Below are 11,440 nucleotides of genomic sequence, written 5' to 3' on the forward strand. Positions count from 1 at the left end.
TAACTGGTAATCTGTATAAATAAATGAAATGCATGTGGATCCACAGTGTCTCATCTATTCTTGTTGATGCTCCTCGTTACCCAGAAGGAAGGCTAAGAGTAGTAGGGTAAAAGAGTCAACATTATAAATGCTAAAATAAGGGTAAGAGTTATTTAGGAAAGGGAGAGAGGACCTAGGGCTGTGGCGTGTTCAGGGAAGATTTGACAAAGGAAACAATGTTTGAAGAAATTGTTTGCTCAAAATAATTTAAGTGAAATTCTTACTGAAGAGCTCGCAGAAGTTCAGGTTGGCCAGAGAACAAGAATCACAGAATTGGCACTGCAGACATAGACCATCCATATACATGTAAGGACCTCTGTAAATAGCTCAACATACCTCTGGGACTAAGTAAAACAATTATTTAGCTTGGAAAGAAAGAATGAATTGTGATACAAAATACCAGAAACATTAAAATCCCAAGTGACAGATCCTCAGATACTGAAGTATCCTATATGTCTTTGGAATATAAAAACAAAAACTAATTAAATTAGAATTACACATTTTTTAGAAAACAAAAGTATAAGTAATAGCATCATGTCTACATCTAGCTAAATCACTCAAAATAAAAATTTAAAATCAGGGGTCAGCCCCATGGTGTAGTGGTTAAGTTCAGTGCACTCCACTTCAGCATCCTGAGTTCCAGGTTTAGATCCCAGGAGCGGACCTACACCACTCATCAGCCATGCTGAGGCAGTGACACACATACAAAGTAGAGGAGAAGTGCCACAGATGTTAGCTCAGGGCTAACCTTCCTCAGCAAAAAAAAGAAAAATTCCAACCAAAGTAAGAACAAATGAATTTTCACAAATGACATGAGAGTAACTACAAAGCCTAATTAACAAATACCACAATACCAAAGTAAGATAGGAAGAATATATCCACAATGGCAGATATCATAACATGAGATGAAACTGCTAGAGCACAAATTTCACCATCATTCCTACCAGGAGAAGTACCTTTGAATCTTGAAGGAAGGGGCAAATATAGTTTGAAAATCCACGGGGCCAGCCTGGTGGCGTAGTGGTTACGTTCGCATGCTCTGCTTCTGTGGCTCGGGATTTCCTGACTTGGATCCAGGCATGGACCTATGCACTACTTATCAAGCCATGCCGTAGCAGGCGTCCCACATATTAAATAGAAGAAGATGGGCACAGATGTTAGCTCAGGGCCACGCTTTCTCAGCAAAAAGAGGAGGACTGGCAGTGCATGTGAGCTCAGGGCTAATCTTCCTCAAAAAAAAAAAAGAAAAAAGAAAAAGAAAAGGAAATCCACATTCAATTTTGTAATTTTAAAAACAAAACAATAACAACTATTATTTTTGTAATAAAAACTACAAAAAACAAAGTTTATACAATCCTCTTGGTAGGTGAGGAGTCTCAGAAGATAGAATGAAAAAGTTTCTAGATTAAGCTTTACTATTAATGCCATATAATAACATTTGTTTCTTAAAAACATAATAGGCATTTTTTGTTTCAAGGGAAGTATATGTTTTATTTTAAAATCAAGTTTGATTTTGTGATACTACAGTACAATACACAAGGGGCTCTTAGTTCCAAAAAGCTAACTTTTGTTGCATCTGCTATTTCCTTTATTTCATGACCTGTGGATTCTCTTGACTTTGCAAGGTAGAAAACAAGAGCATTTTCAAAATAAGCCCATTTAGATTCTGATGAGGAACCATTAAGTGGTGGGATCAGAAGGTAATGCTTATTAAGTTGTGGACAAAGATATACAAAAAAGGAAACAAAATCTTTACTTATTTCAGGTATGAATTAAGTATATACTACAAAGGATGAGATCTAACTTCCTCATTTTGAGAGGAGATATCCAAAAGTAATTTTTGGAATTCAACTTTGATTCAGCTCTCAAAGATAACTTCCCGAAATTTACTTTGAATAAATTTTACCCTAACACACATGAGCAGTCTTTGTGTGTCATTCTACTTCTACTGACCTTTATTTACAGAGATATGTCAGGTTACTGGCTGACCACAGAGAAAATGAAAGAGAAATTTCAGTGACCACACATAACAAGGAATATCAGTTTGCAAAAATATTTGTATAAGTCACAAATAGATGGTTCCAGCCATCAACAAGCAAAATCAACAATCCCTGAGGAGTAGGAGAATCAGATATCCAGAGTTACCATATTATAATATTCAGAGTGTCTGGTTTTCAACAACAAAAAGTCACAAAGCATACAAAGAAACAGGAAAATATGGCCCAGTCCAAGGGAGAGAATAAACTGACAGAAAACCATGCCTGAGGAAGCCCAGATACTCATTGGACTTACTAGACAAGAACATTAAATCAACTGTATTAAATATGCTCGAAGAGCAAAAGGAAACCATGTACAAAGAATAAAAGGAAACTGGAAACACAATGTGTGAACAAAACGAGAATATCAAGAAAGACACAGAAATTATAAAAACGAGCCAAACAGAAATTCTGGAGCTCAAAAGCAAAAAACTGGATTGAAAAACTCACTAAAGGGGTTCACCAGCTGTTTTGAGCCAGGAGAAGAAAGAATCAGCAAATGTGAAGATAGGAAAATTGAAATTACCGAGTCTGAGGAGGAGAAAGAAAAAAAAGAATAAAGATAAGTGAACAGAGCCTAAGGGATGTATGGGATATCATCAAGTGAACCAAGATAATCATAATGCAAGTCCCAGAAGAAGACAAAGAGAGAAAGGGGCAGAAAGAATATTCGCAGATGTAATGGCCCAAAAGTTCCCAAATCTGATGGAATACATGAATCTACACGTCCAAGAAGCTCAATGAACTCCAAGCAGGATAAATTTAAAGAGAGTCACACTGAGATACATAATAGTCAAACTGTCAAAACTCAGAGACAGAGAGAATCTCAAAAGCATCAAGAGAAGTGACTCGTCACTAAGTAGCAATTCTCAATAAGACTAACAGCTGATTTCTCATCAGAAACCATGGAGGCCAGAAGGCAGTGGGATGACATATTTAAGATGTTGAAAGAAAGAAAAATCTGTCAACCAAGAATTCTATATCTGGCAAAACTAGCCTTCAAGAATGAAGACGAAATGAAGACATTTCCAGGTGAGGAGAAGCTAAATGAGTTCAGTACCAATAGACTTGTCCTACAAGAAATCTTAAAGGGAGCCCTTCAGGCTAAAATGAAAGGACACCAGACAGTAAACTGAAGCAGAATGAATAGAAAACACACCAAAGTTAACTACACAGTGATGAAGGAGGAGAAAACGGAGAAGGAAAGATGGAGGGAAAAAGAGGCGAAAGAGGAGGGGAAGCAGCAGTAGCAGCAGTGGTGGTGGTGGCAGTGGCAGCAACAGCAGCAGCCACCATTGCCAGTGCCTAAGCTATACTGCTGGAAAGGGAGGCCATATGGAGGAGTCTTCAGGGACCATTTAATAGCCTGGGCTATTCCACTGGAGAAAGAGGCCACATGGAGGAGGCCTGTGATGTCATTTTGTACATCCAACCCAGTCAGGCCTTCAGATGACTCCAGCCCCAGCCACTATCTGATTATAAGTGGAGACAAATCATTATTTAACAAACTTTGGTGGAAGAGTTAGATGTTAATTTGGAGATCAAGTAACCTAAATCCACACTTTATACAATATCTGGCAAGAATTCATAGTCTGAAATAATCAACTATAGAATATCTAAATATTATAGAAATAAATAGTGGAAGCATAAAGGGTACAACTTCTTAAGTTGAATAAACACACAGCCCATAAACCAGCAATTCCACTTCTAGTAATACACTCAACAGAAATGCATATATATGTGCACCAAAAGATATGCACAAGAACACTCATAACAGCGATATTCATTTTAGCCCAAAATGAGAAACAGTCAAAATGTCCATCAACTGGATATATACCTTGTGGTACAGTCATACAATGGAATACTATAAAGCAATTAAAATGAACAAACCACTCCTCCATGCATGACATGGAAGAATCTCAGAAATATAATATTTAGTGAAAGGAATGAGACACTAAATAGGATATCGCATATAATGCCATGTATATAGTTCAAAAATAGGCAACAGTCATCTATGATATGAGTGACCTTTGGGGAAGAAGGGAAGTTCACTGACACTTGGTGAAAATTTACTGAGCCATACAGGTGTACTTTTCTATACATGTACATATATATTTTTTTTTTTTTGCCTGTATACAGGTATTAGTTAGCTAGGGCTGTCATAACAAAAAACACAGGTTGTGTGGCTTAAGCAACAGAAATTTATTTTCTCACAATTCTAAAGACTGGAAGTCCAAGATCAAGGAGTTGGCAGGGTCGGTTTCTTCTGAGACCTCTCTCCTTGGCTTGCTGATGGCTGTCTTCTCCCTGTGTCTCCAAATTGTCTTCTCTGTACATGTCTGTGTCCTAATGTCTTCTTATAAGGACACTAGTTGTAATGGACTAGGGCCCACCCTAACGACCTCATTTTAACTTAATTACCTCCTTAAAAACCCTATCTCTAAATACCATCACATTCTGAAGTACTGGGAGTTAGAACTTCAACATATGAATTTGGGAGGGACAGAAATCAGCCTATAACGTGTTATACTTCAGTAAAAAATTATGCAAGAAGTGAAGGAAACAAAATAGAAAAACCAGATATTTTAACTGAAAATGGATTAAAGCTTCCTATTCAAAATATGTAAAGAATTGACATACATTTATAAAGCTAATACCGACTCCACTTGACAAGTGACCTTGAAAAGGCGGAAGATGCAGATATTAAGCCAACACAAACTAAAACGTCAATAAGTAAAGAAATTTAAATAAACACTGATCTCAGGTGCCAAGTTTCACATGTTAAATGAACAAAAGTAAATACAAATGACAAGAGGATTAGGAAAGCAGTACATATACATACAGACAGGGGCCTAACAAATAGGTCTAATATTTCTGGCAAGTAATCCGCCAAAATGTTACAGAAAATATAAAAATGTTTTTAAGTCTTTGTCTCTACACTTCCAAAGAAGGAAAATATCCCAAGAAAGTAAAATCTTTGAAAATATAATAAGAGCATTTGTTGCATTACTGAAATAACAGAAACAACTCCAATGCCCAGGACTCAGCGCAAACAAACGACAAATACGAAGAACTATTTTTTAAAATATATAAACGATCTAGGTACAAGGAAATGTTTACGTAAAATAAAATTAAAAGATACTGTTTAGTGACAACGGTCAGATGTAGATACATGTGTGTTATGTGTTTATAATCTCCTTGTGTCACTCCCTTGGTTAAAATCCTTCAATGTTTCCTCACTACGTAGGGATTTACAAGGCCCTTCATCCAACGGTTCCTGCTGCATTTCTAGCCTCGTTTCTCACCACCCCCCCATTATCACTTTACCCTTCATCCTCGCCAAAGTTCTCGTAGTTTCTGATATTTGGCATACTTTCTGATGCCCCCTGTTCAGGATGCCTCCCCTCTCCTAGTAACAAATTCCAACCAACTCTCCTTTCCAGACCTAATTCAAACAGCTGTGTCTGAGCTCAGTCAGCCAGAGCTGTGACCTTCTCCGCGCCTCCAACAACCGTGTACTACCCTTTATCATACACTTCTACAATCACAGCATCTAATTGCTGATTTACATGCTGCTTTCCCCCCCTAAACTGTGACTTCTTTGAGGGCAGAGATTATTCATATTCATGAATATTTGTGTCCTCAGAGTCTAGAATCATAATAAAAGCTTGATGAACGAAATAAGTGAATGATAAACAATAAAAGAAAGGTGTCAAGAACATGGATTTTTTTCCTCTAAAGTTACTTACATAAGAATTTTAATATAAATCACTTTAAATAAATACAGCTATTTTAAACAAAAATATTTTCTCCCTTTTCAGGATCATTTTTCTTCAAGTGAGGCAGCAGCTTCTTAATGACTATGGTTACATGTCATCAGACTATAAGCTGATTTGCCAAAAGTCACAGAGCAAAAATGTTGTATTACTGCCAACATTGAGCCACAGCTGTTCTTTAAATGATGTCCTGACATTCCCTCTCAGGATAATTTGTTCACAGATTTAATCCAGTCCTTAAACTTTAGACAAAAAATATAAACCAGGAGGCCAGAAATTGAGATGAATAAAGGAAGAACAGATTCCTTTCTCTTTGTTACCTGAGACGCAGCCAGGATACGAAACCCCCACGACTCTGATGCGCTCGCAGCCAGCTGACCCTATAATACTTTGGAAGGAAGGGTTGACTCCTTGCATGGGGAGAAAAGATGGAAAGAGAAGAATCAGAATGCCAAGGAGGGGCTTCTGAGACTTTCCAGAAATAACCCCCGTACAAGTCAGTGTTCTTTAACACTAGCAGGAGCTGCAGCCAGGAGGGAAAGTCCATCCTGTGAGAAACAGGCCGGGAGGTTTCACTCTGAGAGAAACTTCCCCTTTCCCGACTGAACGGGACGACTCTCATTTTCACTGTGACAGCGTGTCACGCGGTGGCTATCCCCAAGCAGAGCACCCCGGCTCCAGAACCGCAACCGCGGAAGGCGCCTGGGCGGACACGTGAGAACAGCAGCCTGCTCTGCAAGGCTCGAGGGTGACATCAGCGTTCGGCTCCTCGGGGACAGGAACTGGAATTTTTTGAGGCAAAAAGGTCAAAACTGTGTCCGAAGGGAAACTGGGAATTAACCTGTTGGCCAACAGCCGCAGATGCTCCTTGGCCGCCTGCCCAGGGCCGTGGGAAAGCCCGCAGCAGCCTCTCACGAGCTTTCCGTTTCTCCTAAAAGCCCTGCCTGGCCAGAAACGCCGCTGCGGCGGGGGGTCGTCTGTCCTCCCGCCCGGGCAGAAACACGCTTCCTCTCGGCGTTTTCAAGACAGCTTCCACCGGGAGGCCTAGGAGGCAGCGCCGGCCGAGGCCGGGCTGACGGCGGCCCCCGCCTCGACGTCCACAGGCCGCGCAACCCCCTCAGCGGGACCTAGAGGGTCCCCTCACTCTGCTTGTTACCCCAGAAAAGCAGCCCTTCTGGATAACAAACAAGGCCGCGCCCTGAGTGACTCCTAACTGTCCCCCACACCTCCTTTCTCCTGTCCAAAAGGCCTGTGTCCCCGTCCCCGCGGCCCACGGTCGCAGGACCCTCCCAGGCCTCGCCATGCGGCCGCCGCCCCACGACCAGGCCCTTTCTGAGGGCGCCGTTTGCTCCAGCCTCAACCCGGGCCTCGTGGGGAAACTGCAAACAGGCCGTTCCCGGCCGCCCCCTCGGCTCCGGAGGCTGTGGGACGGCCAGGGGGCGAAGGGGACAGGGCCGAGGGGCACCACCACTACCTTTCCCTTCCAAGCGCGTCTTCGGTGAGGTCAGCGCAGACAGCACGGACACTCAGCTGTGGCACGAGCGGAAGAAGCTGTGGCTGTAGCCTCGCAACTGAAGGTTCTGGAAGCTGGCAAGCTGGGCATGCGCAGTGTGCGCACCTCAGCCTGAGGAGGTCGCCTGCTCTGCCCCCTGCGGAGCCAGGCGGCGCTGCGCAGGCGCGACGCTGAGCCGGGCTGGGAAGCAGCCTTGCCTCGTTCCTTCGCTCGCGCCTCTACGTGGATTTACTGAGCGCCTACTGTGTGCTTGGTCGTGTGCTCACGCTGCGGTCACACGTGAAGCCCTACAGCCTTCCTTGTTTCAGTAGCAGAGGGGGATGGTAACCAGAGGATTGCAGATGAAACTAACATGGCCTTCAGTATGGGCTGAGTGAGGCAGACGTGCAGTGACATCGGGCACAAGGTGGGGGACCTGACCGAGTCTGGGGATCGGGAAAGTCTTTGGAAATAATGGCAACCTGGATATCTAAGGTGGGTAAAATTACTAAGCAGTAGGTTAGCGCACAGCATTCCAGGCAGGGAAGCAGCATGAGCAAAAACAGTGCGATGGCAAGGAGCACTACCCCTTTGAGGAACTGAGGAAAGAAAGAGCGGTGGACCGGAGAGTTATGCTAGCAGAGGCTAGAAAGGTGGGCAAGGGCAGACCATGCTGGGCCTTAGTCTTTATCCTAAGAAGTTTCCATCTTCCTTTCCTTGCTAGAAAGAATGATCGCTAGCTCTATGTCACTTTGCAGTTCACAATACATTGTTGCTATTAATTTTAACAACCTGTGAGGTCAGTAATAGTTTTTTCAGTTGAGGGAACTGAGGCTTACAGAAGTGTTTTGCACACAATCATTAAGTAGCAAAACTCGGACCTGAACCCAGCTCCACTCAATATATGGTCACAATCATTACCAAAATTAAGCATAATCGAATAAATAAGCTGTATCAAAGGTCACCACAAGTTTTCTTCAAAAAGAATTATGTATTGTATGTAAGCATTAATAGTCCATCTAGAAACTGGTCCAAAATGTGCATCATATGGCAGAAAATGCTATTATCTGTTCCCCCCGTTACTCTACAGCATGCATTCTCAATTGGGAGGGGAGGAGATTGCCCTCAAGGAGACAAAAATTGGTTCCTGGGGGGGCTAAAAAAATCTTAGATATTACAGTGGTTAGTAGTCCACTGACATTCAACCTTACCCAACACAATCTTAATATTTAATTTTTCTCTTTAGGGAGAAATTAAATTTCTAAATGAAATTTAATTTATCTCAGGAGAGACAATAATGAGAAAAAGGTCAAGAAACATTGTTCTGTGGTAATGGAACCTCCAGATTTTAGTGGATCAACCAAAATAAAGATCACATTTCTTAACTTCCCCTGCAGCTAGGTGTGGCCATACAAATAAATTCTGGCCCGTGGGAGGTGATGGAAAGTGGTGCGTAAAACTTCCAGGATAGGTCTAAAAGTGAGGGACAAGCCATTTTTCTGCCCTCTCACCATCCTGTGCTTGGCAGGTTGACATGGTTGCAAGTCCCCTTGGGTCATGTGAATGAGGACAGTAACCTAGAAATGGCTGTAAAGCAACAAGATAGAAGGAGCCTGGGAGAACTCATGGAACAGAACCACCATAAAAGCCCTAATCCACCTGCTTCTGTCAGGGAGAGATACACTTCTGTTAGCCACTATTAATTTGGGTCTCTGGCACATGCAACTGATCCCTTACTCTTTATTTTATTATTGTCATAAAAAACACATAACATCAAATTTACCATCTTAACGATTTCTAAGTGTATGGTTAAGTAGTGTTAAGTATATTCACATTGTTGTACAACAGATCTGTAGAACTTTTTCATCTTGCAACACTGAAACTCTATACCCATTAAAGACTTATTTTGCCTCACCCATTCTCCCAGCCCTTGGCAACCACCTTTCTACTTTCTGTTTCTAAGATATGACTTTTGATACTTCGTGTGAGTATTTGTCCTTTTATGACTGGCTTATTTCACTTAGCATAATATTCTCCAGGTTCATCCATGTTGTAGCATGTGACAAGAATTCCTTCTTTTAAAGGCTGCATAATATTCCATTGTGTGTATATACCACATTTTCTTTATCCATTCATCTGTCAAAGGACATTTGGGTTGCTTCACCTCTTAGCTATTGTGAACAATGCTGCAATGAACATGGGTGTGTGAATATCTCTTCGAGAGCCTGCTTTGAGTTTTGGGGGGCATTGCTGGATCATATGGTAATTCTATTTTTTTTTTTTAAGATTGGCACCTGAGGTAATGTCTGTTGCCAATCTTTTTTCTCCTTCTTCTTCTCCCTAAAGCCACCAGTACATAGTTGATATTCTAGTTGTAGGTCCTTCTGGTTGTGCTTTGTGGGATGCTGCCTCAGCACGGCCTGTTGAGCAGTGCCATGTCCACGCCCAGGATCAGAACCAGCGTAACCCTGGGCCACCGAAGCGGAGCGCGCAAACTCTACCACTTACTGCAGGGCTGGCCCCTGATAATTTTTTTGAAGAACTGCCATGCTGTTTTTCATAATGGCTGCACCATTTTACATTCCCACCAACAGTGTACAAAAGTTCCAACTTCTCCACAAACTTGTCAACACTTATTATTTTCTGTTTTTTGATAATGTCATCCTGATTGGTATGAGGTGGTTTTGATTTGCATTTCTCTAATGAACAGTGATGTTGAGCATCTTTTCATGTGCTTCTTGGCCATTTGTATATCTTCTTTAGAGAAATGTCTATCAAGTCTTTCCCACTTTTCAATTGGATTATTTGAGTTTCTTTGTTGTTGTGTTGCAGAAGTTACTTAGATATTCTGGATATTAACTCCTTATTAGATAAATGATTTGCAATTATTTTCTCTTGTTCTGTAGGTTGCTTTTTCACTCTGTAGATTGTTTTCTTTGATGCATAGAAGTTTTTAAGTGTGACGTAGTCCCATTTGTCTATTTTCAACTGATTTCTTATTCTAACTAATCTAACCATTAAAAAAAATAATGAACGGTAGTAGCAATGGTATAAAAAACAAAATGAGCTTACTACAGTAGAAAACTGAGGAAATTAAGATGCTTTTTAATTTATTTTGATTGTTTAAGATTGTTGAGTAGGCAATATAAGAAAAGATAAATGTAGGGGCCAGCCCAGTGGCGCAGTGGTTAAGTGCGCACATTCCACTTTGGTGGCCTAGGATTCTCCGGTTCAGATCCCGGGTGCGGACATGGCACCACTTGGAAAGCCATGCTGCGGTAGGCATCCCATATATAAAGTGGAGGAAGATGGGCACCATGTTAGCTCAGGGCCAGTCTTCCTCAGCAAAAAGAGGAGAATTGGCAGCAGATGTTAGCTAAGGGCTGATCTTCCTCAAAAAAAATTAAATTAAAATTAAAATTAAAAAATTTTTTAAAAAAGGAAAAGATAAATGTAGGGGCCAGCCCAGCGGCACAGCAGTTAAGTTCGCATGTTCTGCTTCAGTGGCCTGGGGTTCACCGGTTCAGATCCCAGGTGCAGACATGGCACTGCTTGGCAAGCCATGCTGTGGTAGGCATCCCACATATAAAGTAGAGGACGATGGGCATGGATGTTAGCTCAGGGCCAGTCTTCCTCAGCAAAAAAAAAAAAAAAAGAGGAAGATTGGCAGCAGATGTTAGCTCTGGGCTAATCTTGCTCAAAAAAGAAAGAAAAGATAAATGTAACCATGTATTATACAGGAGGATATTTTATAAATAGTGAGGAAATTTGAAAAGTATATTACTTATCTGGACTTAATAGTTCCCATCTGGAAAGCATATCTCCAACCCTTGTTGTATGATATTATTATATTCATTATATAACCTATTCTTCACCCAGGTAAACAGCTGTAAGTGTGCTAAAGGCTGACAGTGATGCTGGTTTCACATCTCTTACTATAAACCACCCATTTATGTGAAATTGAAATGAAGTATGCAGAAATTCCCTTGGATCTGAGAGTAGGATTTCCCCCAGCACAATTAAGTTTGTGGTCAGTTTAGCTAGATCAGCTAAGAACACCAGCCAATCAGAGTTTAGGAGGGAAATGGACTTCCTAA

At 41.4% G+C, this 11,440-nt stretch overlaps 1 protein-coding gene across 6 annotated transcripts in view; it reads right to left on the reverse strand.

Moving 5' to 3' along the window:
* The window catches only part of ART3 (ADP-ribosyltransferase 3 (inactive)), a 117,897-nt gene extending 111,367 nt beyond the window's left edge, over positions 1 to 6,530 (reverse strand). Inside the window, exon 1 of one of the 6 annotated variants that reach the window (XM_044766162.2) lies at positions 6,172 to 6,530. The gene's annotated coding sequence lies outside the window, so the exon portion shown is untranslated. The remainder of the gene's footprint in view (positions 1 to 6,171) is intronic. The other 5 variants (XM_044766161.2, XM_070505615.1, XM_070505624.1 and 2 more) reach the window with 5 other exon arrangements.
* Between the last annotated feature and the right edge of the window lie 4,910 nt (positions 6,531 to 11,440).

Source organism: Equus asinus, chromosome 3 (genome assembly GCF_041296235.1).
Source record: "Equus asinus isolate D_3611 breed Donkey chromosome 3, EquAss-T2T_v2, whole genome shotgun sequence".
NCBI lineage: Eukaryota > Metazoa > Chordata > Mammalia > Perissodactyla > Equidae > Equus > Equus asinus.